Below are 11,665 nucleotides of genomic sequence, written 5' to 3'. Positions count from 1 at the left end.
CAAATGATCATAAGAGAATACTAAAAGCAACTATATGCCAATAAAATGGACAACCTAGAAGAAATGGACAAATTTTGTAAGGTACAATTCTTCCAAGACTGAACCAGGAAGAAACAGAAAATATGAACAGACCAATCACAAGTACTGAAATTGAAAGTGTGATTTAAAAACTTCCAACACTTCAAGATGTCGGAGGAGTAAGACATGGAGATCACCTTCCTCCCCACAAATACATCAAAACTACATCTGCAGATGCAGAGTCTGTGGACCCGGCTGCGAGGTGGCCACCTGAGATGCTCCGGCCCGCACTGGGCCTGGCCATGGCAGCCCTCTACCCACCTCACATGATCTCCATCTCGGCTCCAGTTTTTTATACCGTGCAGAAGAAGTTTGGCCAGTGGTGGCCCCAAAGCCCAAAGTGAATCCTTTCCAGCCTGGTGACAGTGAGCCTTCCTCAGCTGCTGGGGCCCAATGTGCACAGATGGGCCGGGTGGACAAGATTCCCCCGCCACCCCCAGAAGACTTTTCTTTACCGCCTCCTCCCATGCTTGGGGAGGCCAATGATGCCGAGGGCGCTCTGGGAGGTGGCTTCCCACCTGCCCCTCCCCCAATCGAGAAACCATTTCCCACTGCGCCTTTAGAGAGATCTTCCCTTCCCCACTGCCTCTGCTAGTGGAGGAGGGAGGGCCTGAAGCCCCCATACAGCTCTCACCACAGCCCAGGGAGAACAGTACTAATCTGGAGATCGACTCTCTGTCTTCATTGCTGGATGACATGACCAACAATGACCCCATCAAAGCCTGGGTGTCATCTGGATATGTATCACCACCAGTCACCACTCCATTCATTTCCAAATCCAGTTCTAAGCCTGCAACTGGGGGCACAGCACCTCTGCCTCCCTGGAAGTCCCCTACTAGCTCCCAGGTTCAGCCTCAGAGCCAGACACATTTCCATGTGCAGCCCCAGTCCCAGGCCAGGCCTCAGGTCCAACTCCATGTTCAGCCCCAGCTCCAGGCCCAGCCCCAGCCTGTGCCTTTGGTTAACACCCAGCCTCAAGGTCCCCATGCCCCATCTCCAGCCACCAAGTTTTCTCCAGTGACTCCCAAGTTTACTTCTGTGGCTTCCAAGTTCAGACCTGGAGCTCCAGGTCACAGCCCAATCAGAAGTTGGGGCCCCCTGAAGCTCCCTCTTCCACTGGCACAGACTCCCCTCAGCCCCCCAGCTTCACCTATGCTCAGCAGAAGGAGAAGGCCCAAGTGCAGGAGGAGCAGCACCCAGTGCCCCCACCAGCTAAAAACCAAAACCAGGTGTGCCCCTCTGGGGCCCCAGGACTTTTGACTCTGAAAGAGGTGGATGAGCTTGAGCAGCTGACCCAGCAGCTGATGTAGGACATGGAACATTATCAGAGGCAGAACGTGGCCATCAAAGAGTTCTGTGGCCGGTGTCACCAGCCCCTGGCACATGCTCAACCTGCAGTGCACGCTCTGGGGCAGCTGTTCCACATTACCTGCTTTACCTGCCATCAGTGTGAACAGCAGCTGCAGGGACAGCAGTTCTACAGCCTGGAGGGTGCGCTGTATTGTGAGGGCTGCTATACTGGCACCCTGGAGAAGTGCAACACCTGTGGGCAGCCCATCACTGACCACATGCTAAGGGCCACAAGCAAGGCCTACCACCCACAGTGCTTCACCTGTGTGGTCTGTGCCTGCCCCCTTGAGGGCACCTCCTACATAGCGGACCAGGCCAACTGGTCCCACTGTGTCCCCAACTACCACAAGAAGTTTGCTCCCAGGTGCTCCATCTGCGCAGAGCCGATCATGCCCAAGCCTGGCTGAGAGGAGACCGTGTCTGTGGTTGCTCTGGACAAGAACTTCCATATGAAGTGCTACAACTGTGAGAATTGTGGGAAACCACTGTCCATTGAGGCAGATGACAACGGCTGCTCCCCTTGGCTGGCCACATGCTCTGCTGGAAATGCCACACTGCCAGAGCCCGGACCTGAGTGAGGACTGGCCCCCTTTTGACTGCAAATCCATTCCCCATTAGCAGACCATCCACAATGAGACCACCCCCTCTTCACCCTCCCCACAGTTATTTTTTGATGTCTAACCCCTCCCTCCATACCAACCCCCACCTCAGTATCCCTTGTGCCCTGATTCAGGGACCCAACATGGCCTAGGGCTGCAGAGTCCCTGGCCTGAGCTTCAGTCCTCCCCAACACTGCAGGGACCACCCAACATAGTCTAGGTACCCCACCTGAGCAGGCACCAGAGTGAGTGCTGCTACTTTCACTGATGCACTGATTCTCTCAACTGGCACTCGAGCAGCCTCTTACTCTGCTCGCTGAGGGCCAGGAAACATTCTGACCTGCTGGGAGGCTGGGCTGGGCTCACTAGCCTAGACGTTCCCAACCCCTGTGCTGTCAGGTTTTCGGTACAGCTACAAATAAAAGATGTTTTCCAGAAAAAAAAATACATCTACATGTGGAACAACTCCTACAGAACACTTACTGAATGCTGGAAGAAGAACTCAGACTTCCAAAAAGGCAAGAAACTCCCCACGTACCTGGGTAAGGCAAAAGGGAAAAGGAAGAACAGAGACAAAATAATAGGGACAGGACCTGCACCTCTGGGAGGGAGCTGTGAAGGAGGAAAAGTTTCCACACAATAGGAAGCCCCTTCACTGGTGGAGATGGGAGGTGGGCCGGGGGAAAGCTTCAGAGCCACGGAGGAGAGTGCAGCAACAGGGGTGCAGAGGGCAAAGCAAAGAGATTCCTGCACAGGAGATCAGTGCCAACCAGCACTCACCAGCCTGAGAGGCTTGTCTGCTCACCCGCCGGGGCGGGCGGGGCTGGGTGCTGAAGCTCCGGCATCAGAGGTCAGATACCAGGGAGAGGACTGGGGTTGGCTCTTGAAAACAGCCTGAAGGGGCTAGTGCACCACAGCTAGCTGGGAGGGAGTCCAGGAAAAAGTCTGGACCTGCCGAAGAGGCAAGAGACTTTTTCTTCCCTCTTTGTTTCCTGGTGCGGGAGGAGAGGGTATTAAGAGTGCTGCTTAAAGGAGCTCCAGAGACGGGCGCGAGCCGCGGCTAAAAGCGCACACCCCAGAGACGGGCATAAGACACTAAGGCTGCTGCTGCTGCCACCAAGAAGCCTAGGGGCGAGCACAGGTCACTATTCACACCTCCCTTCCTGGGAGCCTGTGCAGCCCGCCACTGCCAGGGTCCCGGGATCCAGGGACCTGGGACTTCCCCGGGAGAAGGCACGGCGCGCCTCAGGCTGGTGCAATGTCACGCCGGCCTCTGCCACTGCAGGCTCACCCCGCATCCGCACCCTTCCCTCTCCCCTGCCTGAGTGAGCCAGAGCCCCCAGATCAGCGGCTCCTTTAACCCCATCCTGTCTGAGCGAAGAACAGACGCCCTTCGGCGACCTACACGCAGAGGCGGGGCCAAATCCAAAGCTGAGCCCCTGGGAGCTGTGAGAACAAAGAAGAGAAAGGGAAATCTCTCTCAGCAGCCTCAGAAGCAGCGGATTAAAGCTCCACAATCAACTTGATGTACCCTGCATCTGTGGAATACATGAATAGACAACGAATCATCCCAAATTGAGGAGGTGGACTTTGTTTTTTTTTTTTTTTTTTTTTTGCGGTACGCGGGCCTCTCACTGCTGTGGCCTCTCCCGTTGCGGAGCACAGGCTCAGGACGCACAGGCTCAGTGGCCATGGCTCACGGGCCCAGCCGCTCCGCGGCATGTGGGATCTTCCCGGACCGGGGCACGAACCTGTGTCCCCTGCATCGGCAGGCAGATTCTCAACCACTGCGCCACCAGGGAAGTCCGAGGAGGTGGACTTTGAGAGCAAGATTTATTATTTTTTTCTCCTTTTCCTCTTTTTGTGACTGTGTATGTGTATGCTCCTGTGTGAGATTTTGTCTGTATAGCTTTGCTTCCACCATTTGTCCTAGGGTTCTATCCGTCCGTTTTTTTTTTTGTTGTTGTTGTTTTTCTTTTCTTAATAATTATTTTTTATTTTAATAACTTTATTTTATCTTACTTTGTTTTATTTTATCATCTTTTTTTCTTTCTTTACTTCCTTCCTTCATTCCTTCCTTCCTCCGTCCCTCCCACCTTTCTTTCTTCCTTCCTTCCTTTCTTTCTTTCTTTGTTTCTTTTTCTTCCTTTCTTTCTTTCTTCTTTCTTTCTTTCTTTCTTCTTTCTTCCTTTTTCTTTCTTTATTTCTTTCATCTTTCTTTCCTTCTTTCTTTCCTTCTTTCTTTCTTTCTTTCTTTCTTCTTTCTTTCTTTCTTTCTTTCTTTCTTTCTTTCTTTCTTTCTTTCTTTCTTTCTTTCTTTCTTTCTTTCTTTCTTTCTTTCTTTCTTTACTTTTTCTACCTTTTATTCTGAGCCGTGTGGATGAAAGGCTCTTGGTGCTGCAGCCAGGAGTCAGTGCTGTGCCTCTGACAGTGTGCCTCAGGACACTTGTCCACAAGAGACCTCCCAGCTCCATGTAAAATCAAATGGCAAAAATCTCCCAGAGATCTCCATCTCAACACCAAAACCCAGCTTCACTCAACGACCAGCAAGCTACAGAGCAGGACACCCTTTGCCAAACAACTAGCAAGACAGGAACACAACCCCAACCATTAGCAGAGAGGCTGCCTAAAATCATAATAAGTCCACAGACGCCCCAAAACACATGACCAGACATGGACCTGCCCACCAGAAAGACAGGATCCAGCCTCATCCACCAGAACACAGGCACTAGTTCCCTCCACCAGGAAGCCTACACAACCCATTGAACCAATTTTAGCCACTGGGGGCAGACACCAAAAACAACGGGAACTACAAACCTGCAGTCTGCAAAAAGGAGACTCCAAACACAGTAAGATAAGCAAATGAGAAGACAGAAAAACACACAGCTGATGAAGGAGCAAGATAAAAATCCAACAGACCTAACAAATGAAGAGGAAATAGGCAGTCTACCAGAAAAAGAATTCAGAATAATGATAGGAAAAATGATCCAAAATCTTGGAAATAGAATAGAGAAAATGCAAGAAACATTTAACAAGGACCTAGAAGAACTAAAGATGAAACAAGCAATGATGAACCACACAATGAATGAAATGAAAAATACTCTAGATGGGATCAATAGCAGAATAACTGAGGCAGAAGAACGGATAAGTGACCTGGAAGATAAAATAGTGGAAATAACTTCCGCAGAACAGAATAAAAAAAAAGAATGAAAAGAACTGAGGACAGTCTCAGAGACCTCTGGGACAACATTAAACACATTAACATTCGAATTATAAGGGTTCCAGAAGAAGAAGAGAAAAAGAAAGGGACTGAGAAAATACTTGAAGAGATTATAGTTGAAAACTTCCCTAATATGGGAAAGGAAATAGTTATCAAGTCCAGGAAGCACAGATAGTCCCATACAGAATAAATCCAAGGAGAAATATGCCAAGACACATATTAATCAAACTGTCAAAAATTAAATAAAAAGAAAACATATTAAAAGCAGCAAGAGAAAAACAACAAATAACACACAAGGGAATCCTCGTAAGGTTAACAGCTGATCTTTCAGCAGAAACTCTGTAAGCCAGAAGGGACTGGCAGGACATATTTAAAGTGAAGAAGGAGAAAAATCTGAAACCAAGATTACTGTATCCAGCAAGGATCTCATTCAGATTTGATGGAGAAATTAAAACCTTTATAGACAAGCAAAAGCTAAGAGACTTCAGCACCATAAAACCAGCTTTGCAACAAATGCTAAAGGAACTTCTCTAGGCAAGAAGCACAAGAGAAGGAAAAGACCTATAATAACAAACCCAAAACAATTAAGAAAATGGGAATAAGAACATACATGTTGATAATTACCTTAAATGTAAATGGATTAAATTTTCCGACCAAAAGACATAGACTGGCTGAATGGATACAAAAACAAGACCCATATATATGCTGTCTACAAGAGACCCACTTCAAACCTAGGGACACATACAGACTGAAAGTGAAGGGATGGAAAAAATATTCCATGTAAATGGAAACCAAAAGAAAACTGGAGTAGCAATTCTCATATCAGACAAAATAGACTTTAAAATAAAGGCTATTACAAGAGACAAAGAAGGACACTATGTAATGATTAAGGGATCGATCCAAGAAGAAAGCATAAAAATTGTAAATATTTATGCACCTAACATAGGAGCACCTCAATACATAAGGCAAATATTAACAGCCATAAAAGGGGAAATTGACAGTAACACAATCATAGTAAGGGACTTTAACACCCCACTTTCACCAATGGCCAGATCATTCAGAATGAAAATAAATAAGGAAACACAAGCTTTAAATGATACATTAAATAAAATGGACTTAATTAATATTTATAGGACATTCCATCCAAAAACAACAGAATACACATTCTTCTCAAGTGCCCATGGAACGTTTTCCAGGATAGATCATATCTCTGATCACAAACCAAGCCTTTGTAAATTTAAGAAAATTGAAATTGTATCAAGTATCTTTGCCAAACACAATGCTATGAGACAAGATATCAATTACAGGAAAAGATGTGTAAGAAATACAAACACATGGAGGTTAAACAATACACTACTTAATAACGAAGTGATCATTGAAGAAATCAAAGAGGAAATCAAAATATACCTAGATACAAATGACAATGGAGACATTATGACCCAAAACCTATGGGATGCAGCAAAAGCAGTTCTAAGAGGGAAGTTTATAGCAATACAATCCTACCTTAAGAAACAGGAAACATCTCAAATAAACAACTTAACCTTGCACCTAAAGCAATTAGAGAAAGAAGAACAAAAAAACACCAAAGTTAGGTCTTCTCTGGTGGCACAGTGGTTGAGAGTCAGCCTGCTGATGCAGGGACCACGGGTTTGTGCCCCAGCCCGGGAAGATCCCACAGGCTGTGGAGTGGCTGGGCCCACGAGCCATGGCCACTGAGCCTGCCCATCCAGAGCCTGTGCTCCACAATGGGAGAGGCCACAACAGTGAGAGGCCCGCGTACTGCAAAAAAGAAACAAACACAAAAACCCCCCAAAGTTAGCAGAAGGAAAGAAATCATAAAGATCAGATGAGAAATAAATGAAAAAGAAATGAAGGAAATGATAACAAAGCTCAATAAAACTAAAAGTTGGTTCTTTGAGAAGATAAACAAAATTGATAAACCATTAGCCAGATTCATCAAGAAAAAAAGGGAAAAGACTCAAATCAACAGAATTAGACATGAAAAAGGAGAAGTAACAGCTGACACTGCAGAAATACAAAAGATCATGAGAGATTACTACAAGCAACTCTATGCCAGTAAAATGGACAACCTGGAAGAAATGGACAAATTCTTAGAAATGCACAATCTGCCAAGACTGAATCAGGAAGAAATAGAAAATATGAACAGACCAATCACAAGCACTGAAATTGAAACTGTGATTAAAAATCTTCCAACGAACCAAAGCCCAGGACCAGATGGCTTCACAGGCAAATTCTATCAAACATTTAGAGAAGAGCTAACACCTATCCTTCTCAAACTCTTCCAAAATATAGCAGAGGGAGGAACACTCCCAAACTCATTCTACGAGGCCACCATCACCTTGATATCAAAAACAGACAAGGTTGTCACAAAGAATGAAAAGTACAGGTCAATATCACTGATGAACATTGATGCAAAAATCCTCAACAAAATACTAGCAAACAGAATCCAACAGCACATTAAAAGGATCATGCCACATGATCAAGTGGGGTTTATTCCAGGAATGCAAGGATTCTTCAATATATGCAAATCAATCAACGTGATACACCATATTAACAAATTGAAGGAGAAAAACTGTATGATAATCTCAATAGATGCCAAGAAAGCTTTCAACAATATTCAACACCCATTTATGATAAAAACCCTGCAGAAAGTAGGCATAGAGGGAACTTTCCTCTACTTAATAAAGGTCATATATGACAAACCCACAGCCAACATCGTCTTCAATGGTGAAAAACTGAAAGCATTTCCTCTAAGATCAGGAGCAAGACATGGTTGCCCACTCCCACCACTCTTATTCAACATAGTTTTCTTAGTTTTAGCCACAGCAATCACAGAAGAAAAGGAAATAAAAGGAATCCAAATCGGAAAAGAAGAAGTAAAGCTGTCACTCTTTGCAGATGACATGATACTATACATAGAGAATCCTAAAGATGCCACCAGAAAACTACTAGAGCTAATCAGTGAATTTGGTAAAGTAGCAGGATACAAAAATAATGCACAGAAATCTCTGGCATTCTTATACACTAATGATGAAAAGTCTGAAAGTGAAATCAAGAAAACACTGCCATTTACCATTGCAACAAAAAGAATAAAATATCTAGGAATAAACCTACCTAAGGAGACAAAAGCCCTGTATGCAGAAAATTATAAGACACTGATGAAAGAAATTAAAGTTGATACAAATAGATGGAGAGATATACCATATTCTTGGATTGGAAGAATCAACATTGTGAAAATGACTCTACTACCCAAAGCAATCTACAGATTCAGTGCAATCCCTATCAAACTACCACTGGCATTTTTCACAAAACTAGAGCAAAACATTTCACAATTTGTATGGAAACACAAAAGATCCCGAATAGCCAAAGCAATCTTGAGAACGAAAAACGGATCTGGAGGAATCAGGCTCCCTGACTTCAGACTATACTACAAAGCTACAGTAATCAAGACAGTATGGTACTGGCACAAAAACAGAAATATAAGTCAATGGAACAGTATAGAAATCCCAGAAATAAACCCACACACCTATGGTCACCTTATCTTTGATAAAGATACTTTGATACTTTGATAAAGATGCCCAGATAATGTAAAACTCTTAAGAGGACAACATAGGCAGAACACTTATTCATATAAATCTCAGCAACGTCTTTTTGATCCACCTCCTTGAGAAATGAAAATAAAAACAAAAATAATCAACTGGGACCTAATTAAACTTAAATGCTTTTATATAGCTTAGGAAACAATAAAGAAAATGAGAAGACAACCCACAGAATGGGAGAAAATATTTGCAAATGAAGCAACCAACAAGGGGTTAATCTCCAAACTATACAAACAGCTCATGCAGGTCAATATCAAAACAAAAAAACAAAAACAAACAGACAAAAAATACCCAATCAAAAAATGGGCAGAAGGGCTTCCCTTGTGGCACAATGGTTGAGAGTCCACCTGCCAATGCAGGGGACACGAGTTCGTGCCCCGGTCCAGGAAGATCCCACATGCCATGGAGTGGCTAGGCCCGTGAGCCATGGCCACTGACCCTGCACGTCCGGAGTCTGTGCTCCACAACAGTAGAGGCCACAACAGTGAGAGGCCCGCGTACTGCAAAAAAAAAAAAAAAAAAGGACAGAAGATCTAAATAGACATTTCTTCAAAGAAGACATACAGATGGCCAAAAATTATATGAAAAGATGCTCAGCATCTCTAATTATTGGAGAAATGCAAATCAAAAGTACAATGAGGCGTCACCTCACATTGATCAGAATTGCCATCATTAAAAAGTCTACAAACAATAAATGCTGGAGAAGGTGTGGAGAAAAGGAACTCTCTTAGACTATTGGTGGGAATGTAAATTGGTACAACCATTATGGAGAACAGTATGGAGGTTCTTAGAAACTAAAAATAGAGCTACCATATGATCCAGCAATTTCAGTCCTAGGCACATATCCAGAGAAAACCATACTTCAAAAAGATTCATGCACCCCACTGTTTATTGTAGCACTATTTACAACAGCCAAGACATGGAAGAAACCTAAATATCCATCAAGAGAAATGGATAAAGAAGATGTGGTACATGTATACAATGGAATATTACTCATCCATTAAAAACAAAACGCATGAAATAAGGACTTCCCTGGTGGTCCAGTGGTTAAGACTTCACCTTCCAATGCAGGGGGTTAGGGTTCAATCCTTCATCAGGGAGCTAAGATCCCGCATGACTCGTGGCCAAAAAACCCCACAAAACAACAAAAATACAAAACCATAAAACAGAAACAATATTGTAACAAGTTCCCTAAAGACTTTTAAAATGGTACACATCAAAATATCTTTTACAAAAATGAGATAATGCCATTTGTAGCAACATGGATGGACATAGAGATTATCATACTAAGCGAAATAAGTCAGAAAAAGAAAGACAAATATCATATGATATCACATATATGTTGAATCTGAAAAAGGTGATTTAAATGAACTTATTTACAAAATGGAAACCAACTCACAGACGTGGAAAACAAACTTATGGTTACCAAAGGAGAAGGGTGGGGGAATGGATAAATTAGGAGTTTGGGAGTAACATATACACACTACTACATATAAAATAGATAATCAACAAGGGCCTATTGTATAACACAGGGAACTCTACTAAATATTCTGTAATAACCCATATGGGAAAAAAATCTGAAAAACATGGATATATGTATAACTAAACCACTTTTCTGTACACCTGAAAATAACACAACTTTGTAAACCAGCTATACCCCAATATAAAATAAAAATTAGGGCTTCCCTGGTGGCGCAGTGGTTGAGAGTCTGCCTGCCGATGCAGGGGACACAGGTTCGTGCCCCATTCTGGGAGAATCCCACATGCCGTGGAGCGGCTAGGCCCGTAAGCCATGGCCGCTGAGGCTGTGCATCCAGAGCCTATGCTCCTCATCAGGAGAAGCCACAGCAGGGAGAGGCCCGCATACCACAAAAAATAAATAAATAAATAAATAAAATAAAAATTAAATTATAAAATAAAATCTAAAAAAATAAGAGAAATGGGGACTTCTCTGGTGGCCCAGTGGTTAAGACTCCATGTTTTCAATGCAAGGAGTATGGGTTTGATCCCTGGGCAGGGAAGTTCTGCATCTGCATGGTGCAGCCAATAAATAAATAAAATAGAAATAGAAACTTATGCCCACACACCCAAAAAAATCTAAGTACTTACTTCAAGAAATTTTTTTTTCTTTTTTTTTTGCGGTACGCGGGCCTCTCACTGTTGTGGCCTCTCCCATTGCGGAGCACAGGCTCCGGACGCGCAGGCTCAGTGGCCATGGCTCACAGGCCCAGCCGCTCCGCGGCATGTGGGATCTTCCCAGTCCGGGGCATGAACCTGTGTCCCCTGCATCGGCAGGCGGACTCTCAACCACTGCGCCACCAGGGAAGCCCACTTCAAGAAAATTTTAATATGAAGTCTGAGAAAAATTTTTTTACCATGAAAGAGTGTTAAATTTTGTTCAATTCCTTTTCTTCATCAATTGATATTATCATATGAATTTTCTTCTTTAGTTTGTGATATAATGGATTTCATGGATTGATTTCAAATATTAAACTAGCCTTGTACACCTGAAATTTATTCCACTTTGTCAGGGAATATTGTCCTTTTTATAGTCTGTTGGACTCAACTTGCTAAAATTTTGTTGAGGATTTTGTGTTTGACTGTATGAGAGATTCTGGTCTTCTAATTTTCTATATTTTTTTTATTGTGCTCTCTTAGTTGAGTTTTGGTAGTAAGGTAACAGCGACCTCATAAAACAAATTGGAAAGTGCCCTCCTCTTCTATATTCTGGAAGATATTATGTAAAATTAATGTTAATTCTTCTCTGAATGTTTGTTAAAACTCCAGTGAAGCCATCT

General features: G+C 43.5%; 1 pseudogene across 1 annotated transcript; it reads left to right on the top strand.

Annotated features, from left to right (window-relative positions):
• The first annotated feature begins 320 nt into the window (after positions 1–320).
• Positions 321–2,002, top strand: LOC309973399 (zyxin-like; annotated as a pseudogene). Its single transcript has one exon. The product of its transcript is annotated as a zyxin-like (transcript).
• Positions 2,003–11,665: the final 9,663 nt, after the last annotated feature.

The sequence above is a fragment of the Leucopleurus acutus genome, assembly GCF_964270905.1.
Source record: "Leucopleurus acutus genome assembly, chromosome: 16".
Taxonomy (NCBI): domain Eukaryota; kingdom Metazoa; phylum Chordata; class Mammalia; order Artiodactyla; family Delphinidae; genus Leucopleurus; species Leucopleurus acutus.
This window is presented reverse-complemented; position numbering and strand designations above follow the sequence as displayed.